The following is a 6,295-nucleotide window of genomic DNA, read 5'->3' as shown; positions in this document are numbered from 1 at the left end:
CAGCAGAGGGTTATCTTCATAGAAGTTGACAGTAGGGAGGTCATGGGTGACTTTCATGAAAACATTTTCTATAGAGGGTAGACTGCCTCTATCTACCCTGTGCCACAGCCTGAAGACTGAGAAGGAAACGTAGGCAACTCCACAAGTTTTCGATGAAAGGGAAGATAGCTAAAATGGTAACTATTGGATATCAAGAAGGATACCTATTGGTATATTATGAGAGAAGGTTTTTAAGACAGAAGGAACTTCAGCATGTTTAAAAGCTGTTGGAAAGAAACAATTAAAATTATGCACTCGACTTACTGATTTGAAAAGATGTTAATGTTATATTGGTAACTGAAATGAGCTCATGTCTGAAAAAAAGTTTTCTATGTATGTGTGTGTGTGTACACACAGATAATACTCTAGACAGAAAAACGCCAAAGTATTAACCATATTTATCACTGAGCAGGTAGAATAAAAGGTTTTAATTTTTGGGATGCCTGGGTGGCTCAGTCATTAAGCGTCTGCCTTCAGCTCAGGTCATGATCTCAGGGTCCTGGGATCGAGTTCCGCATCGGGCTCCCTGCTCAGCAGGGAGCCTGCTTCTCCTTCTGCCCCTCCCCCTGCTCATGCTCTCTCCCTCTCTTACTCTTTCTCTCTCAAATAAATAAATAAAATCTTTTAATAAAAAGGTTTTAATTTTTATTATTTTCCTTTATCTGTATTTTTTATTATAGGAAGTGTCTTTTTAGGATATAAAAAAAGGCAATAAGCTGACAACTTCCTTTTCAGAGTGCCCCCTTTTCCACGTGCTATGGTCCTGAAAATGTGCTGAAAATAGACTTCCTTCCAGTTTGATGAAATATACTATAAAATCACCTATCATGTTTTTTACAAGTATTGCTATCCTTGAGTCTAGGGAGGGGAAGAACCTTGCCAGGCAACCTGGGTCAGCCAGCCAGCCACTCCATCCAGGTGTCTCCTCTTCCCATGGATGGGCCACCTCTCCCCAGACCTTTCTATATTCTATGAGCAGACCATCCCCAAATCTGAAACTTGGTTGTCAAGACTGAAAAGTATATGAAGCAAGGATAGGGAAACAACTGTTTTCTTCATAACTACAACAGAATGCAGACCTTGATGGCAGGTCAGGCCCCTCCTCCCCCTCAGTGGTGGCAAATAACAGTCAAACAGCACCAGGTAATAGCTTGACATCATCTTTTACACATGTGAAAAAGGATCATACTGCATTCAAAGACCACATGAATGTGCCAATCCAAAATGGATCAAGGTACAAGTTGTATGAAAATTGAGAATTGTCACTCAACATCACTCACTATCAGGGAAATGCAAATCAAAACCACAATGAAAGTGGTCCACTTTCTTACATCATACACAGAAATAAATTCAAAAGGGATGAAAGACCTAAATGTGAGACAGGAAACCATCAAAATTCTAGAAGGGAACACAGACAGGAACCTCTTTGACATTAGTTATAGCAACTTCTTACTAGACACTTCTCTGGAGGCAAGGGAAACAAAAGCAAAAATAAACTATTGGGACTTCATCAAGATAAAAGCTTCTGCATGGTGAAGGAAACAATCAACAACACTAAAAGGCAAACTTCAGAATGGGAGAAGATATTTGGAAATGACATATCTGATAAAGGGTCAGTATCAAAAATCTTTATAGAACTTATCAAACTCAACACCCAAAAAACAAATAATCCAGTTAAGAAATGTGCAGAAGACACAAAGAGACATTTTTCCAAAGAAGACATACAGACGGCTAACAGACACATGGAAAGATGCTCAACATCACTCATCATCAGGGAAATACAAATCAAAACTACAATGAGATATTACCTCACACCTGTCAGAATGGCTAAAATTAACAACACAGGAAACAACAGGTGTTGGCGAAGATGCAGAGAAAGGGGCACCCTCCTACACTGTTGGTGGAAATGCAAACTGATGCAGCCACTCTGGAAAACAGTATGGAAGTTCCTCATAATGTTAAAAATAGAACTACCCCGTGACCCAGCAATTGCACTACTAGGTATTTACCCAAAAGACACAAAAATACTGATTCAAAGAAACACATGCACCCCGATGTTTATAGCAGCATTATCAACAATAGCCAATTATGGGAAGAGCCCATGCCCATTGACTGACAAATGGACACAGAAGATATGGCAAATTATATATATATATATATGAATATTACTCGGCCATCAAAAAAATGAAATCTGCCATTTGCAATGATGTGGATGGAGCCAGAGTGTATTATGCTAAGCAAAATAAGTCAGTCAGACAAAGACAAATACCATATGATTTCACTCATATGTGGAATTTAAGAAACAAAATAGATGAACATAGGGGGGATAAAAAAGGAGAGAGGCAAATCATAAAACAGATTCTTAACTATAGAGAACAAACTGAGGGTTGCTGGTGGGAAGGTGGGCAGGGGAATGGGTTAAATAGGTGATGGATATTAAGGAGGGCACTTGTGATGAGCACTGGCTGTCATATGTAAGTGATGAATCACTAAGTTCTACTTCTGAAACTAATATTATACCATATGTTAACTGGAATTTAAATAAAATCTTTAAACAAAAAATAAAGCCACAATGAGATGCTCACACCTGTCACCATGGCTAAAATCAAAAACAAAAGAAGCAAATGTTGGTGAGTATGTGGAGAAAAAGAAACCCTCATGCACTGTTGGTGGGACTGCAAACTGGTGCAGCCACTGTGGAAAAGAGTATGAGTGATGGGGGGGTGGGAGGTATGGGGTGGCTGGGTGATAGACATTGGGGAGGGTATGTGCTATGGTGAGCTCTGGGAATTGTGTAAGACTATTGAATCACAGACCTGTACCTCTGAAACAAATAATACATTATATGTTAAAAAAAAAAAAAAAAGAAGAAGAAGATAACATGAAGGGAAGAATGAAGGGGGGGAAATTGGAGGGGGAGATGAACCATGAGAGACTATGGACTCTGAAAAACAAACTGAGGGTTCCAGAGGGGAGGGGGGTGGAGGGATGGGTTAGCCTGGTGATGGGTATTAAAGAGGGCACGTACTGCATGGAGCACTGGGTGTTATACGCAAACAATGAATCATGGAACACTACATCAAGAACTAATGATGTAATGCATGGTGATTAACATAACATAATAAAAAAAAAGGAAAAAAAATTAAAAGTAAAACTACCATATGATCCAGTAATTGCACTACTGGGTATTTACCAAAGAATATGAAAACGCTAATTCAAAAGGGTATATGCACCTCTATGTTTATTGCAGGATCACTTACAATAGCCAAAGTATGGAAACAGCTCAACAGTCCATTGATAGATGAATGGATAAAGAAGATGTGGTATATATATACAATTTCTATACAGCCATAGAAAAGAATGAAATCTTGCCATTTGCAACAACATGGTTGGAGCTAGAGAGTATAATGCTAAGCAAAATAAGCCAGTCAGAGAAAGACAAAGACCATATGATTTCACTCATATGTGGAATTTAAGAAACAAAACAAAGGGAAAAAAAAGAAAAACTAAAAAATAGACTCTTAACTGAAGAGAATAGATGATTACCAGGGGGACAGAGGGGAATGGGTGAAATAGGGGAAGGGGATTAAAGTGAACACTTATCTTGATGAACACTGAGTAATGTACAGAATTGTTGAATCACTATATTGTACACCTGAAACTAATTTAACACTGTATATTAACTATACTGGAATTAAGATAAAATTTTTAAAAAGAAAATTGAAAAAATACAAACCAAAGATAATTGCTACTTTACTTTTCTGTTTTCCTCTTCTTTTTTTTTTCTTTTTCCTTTTCCTTCTTTTTATTGTCTATGACAAAGTTACTTTGTGCCTTACATAAGCAACCAGTTGTAGTATTATGACTAGTTTGGGGAGATATTCTTTACAAAATGGAGACCCTGGCTGCCCTTGGGTATTTGAAGAGCCAAGACAGAGACAAAGAATAAATAGAGAAAATGGGCAGGGGACCTGAATAGACATTTTTCCAAAGAAGACATGCAGATAGCCAACAGACACATGAAAATATATTCAACGTCACTAATCATCAGGGAAATAGAAATCAGACCACAATGAGATACCACCTCGTACCTGTCAGAATGGCTATTATCAAAAAGACAAAAAATGACAAGTGTTGGTGAGGATGTGGAGAAAAGAGAACAATTGTGCACTGTTGGTGGGAATGTAAATTGGTACAGCCACTATAGAAAACAGTGTGGCAGTTCCTCAAAGAATTAAAAACAGAACTACCATATGATCCAGCTGGGCATCTATATGAAGAAAACAGAAACACCAATTCAAAAAAAAATACATACCCCTGTGTTCATCACAGCATTATTTACAATAGTCAAGATACAGAACAAACTAAGTGTTCACCAATGGATAAATGTGTAAAGATGTGGTGTATATATACAACGGAATGTTAGTCAGCCACAAAAATATGAAATCTTGCCACTTGCAACAATATGAATGGATCTTGAGGGCATTATGCTAAGTGAATAATAAGTGAAACAGAGAAAAACAAATACTGTATGATTTCACTTATATGTAAACTCTAAAAAACAAAACAAATGAACAAATAGAACAAAACTCGTAGATACAAGGAACAGATTGGTTGTTGCCTGAGAGGAGGGGGGATAAAGGAGTGAGTGAAATGAGTGAAGGGGATCAAGAGGTACAAACTCCTAGTCATAAAATAAAAATTCATAGGAATGTCATGTATAGCATGGTGACTATCGTCACATATTGTGTTTCATATTTGAAAGTTGCTAAAAGAGTAGATCTTAAAAGTTCTCATCATATGTGTCTGCGAGAAAAACTTTCTCAAACATACTAATTTTGTCTTAAGCTAATTTCAAAAAAGGATCCATACTGGGGTGCATGGGTGGCTCTGTCAGTTAAGTGTCCGACTCTCAATCTCAGCTCAGGTCTTGAGCTCAGGTCTTGATCTCAGGGTCGTGAGTTCAAGCCCCACATTGGGCTCCATGCTGGGCATAGAGTCTACTTAAAAAAAAATTTGAAAAGGATCCATACTAAGAAGGGAGGACTTGTATGAATTGTGGAAGTAGTTAAGAAATGCCATGCTTCAGAGCATTCAGGGGAGTAAAGAAGAACTGATAGTTGGTGGTGATGGTTCCATGGGTGTATACATATGTCCAGACTCATCAAATTGTGTACATTAAATCTGTGTAGTTTTGGGATATCAATGATACCACAATAAAGCTGGTATGGGGTTGGGGGTTTTTTTGTTTGTTTTTTATTTTATTTTATTTATTTATTTGAGAGAGAGAGTGAGCGAGAGAGAAAGAGAGCACAAGCCAGGGGAGAGGCAGAGGGAGAGGAAGAAGCAGGCTCCCCACTGAGCAGGGAGCTCGACGTGGGGCTCGATCCCAGGACCCCGAGATCATGACCTGAGCCGGAGGCAGATGCTTAACGACTGAGCCACCCAGGCACGCCCAAAGCTGGGTTTTTTAAAGGAAAAAAAATGTTCTCATCATAAGAAAAAAAGATGTTATAACTATGTATGATGATGGATGTTAATGAGACTTACTGTGGTGATCATTTCACAAAGTATACAAAAATCAAATCATTATGTTGTACACCTGAAACTAATAGAATATTAAATGTCAATTATACTTCAATATAAAAAAATATAGGGGGAGTTGTAGTATCTTTTCTTCTAGGGAAGAAAAACAGTGATAGCATATGGCTTCAATGTGTTAATTAACCCAATTGTGGTAATCATTTTACAGAACATACATATGTCAAATCATCATGTTTGTACAATTTAAAACATATAATTTTATTTGTCAATTATATCTCAATAAAGCTGAAAATTAAGAAAAAAAAGAAGTACTCACTTCAGCAACACATACACTAAAATTGGAAGGATACAGAGATTAGCATGGCCTCTGCATAAGGATGACACATGAATTCATGAACCATTCCACATTTTTTAAATAAGTCATGGGATATAAGGTAAGCATGGTGACTATAGCTAGTAATAGTGTATATTTGCAGGTTGCTAAGAGAGTAGATTTTAAAAGTTCTTATCACAAGAAAAAAATTTTGTGACTATGTGTGACAATGGATGCTAACTAGACTTATTGTGGTGATAATATCACAATATATTAAAAATATCAAATCATTGGGCGCCTGGGTGGCTCAGTTGGTTAAGCGACTGCCTTCGGCTCAGGTCATGATCCTGGAGTCCCGGGATCGAGTCCCGCATCGGGCTCCCTGCTCAGCAGGGAGTC

At 37.8% G+C, this 6,295-nt stretch overlaps 1 non-coding gene across 1 annotated transcript; it reads left to right on the top strand.

Moving 5' to 3' along the window:
* Nucleotides 1-5,891: 5,891 nt before the first annotated feature.
* LOC118017454 lies at nucleotides 5,892-5,995 on the top strand. The gene has a single exon (XR_004681157.1). It is a non-coding gene; the product is annotated as a U6 spliceosomal RNA (small nuclear RNA).
* The last annotated feature ends 300 nt before the right edge of the window (nucleotides 5,996-6,295 follow it).

This window comes from Mirounga leonina, unplaced genomic scaffold (genome assembly GCF_011800145.1).
Source record: "Mirounga leonina isolate KUSES-001 unplaced genomic scaffold, KU_Mleo_1.0 Mir_169, whole genome shotgun sequence".
NCBI lineage: Eukaryota > Metazoa > Chordata > Mammalia > Carnivora > Phocidae > Mirounga > Mirounga leonina.
This window is presented reverse-complemented; position numbering and strand designations above follow the sequence as displayed.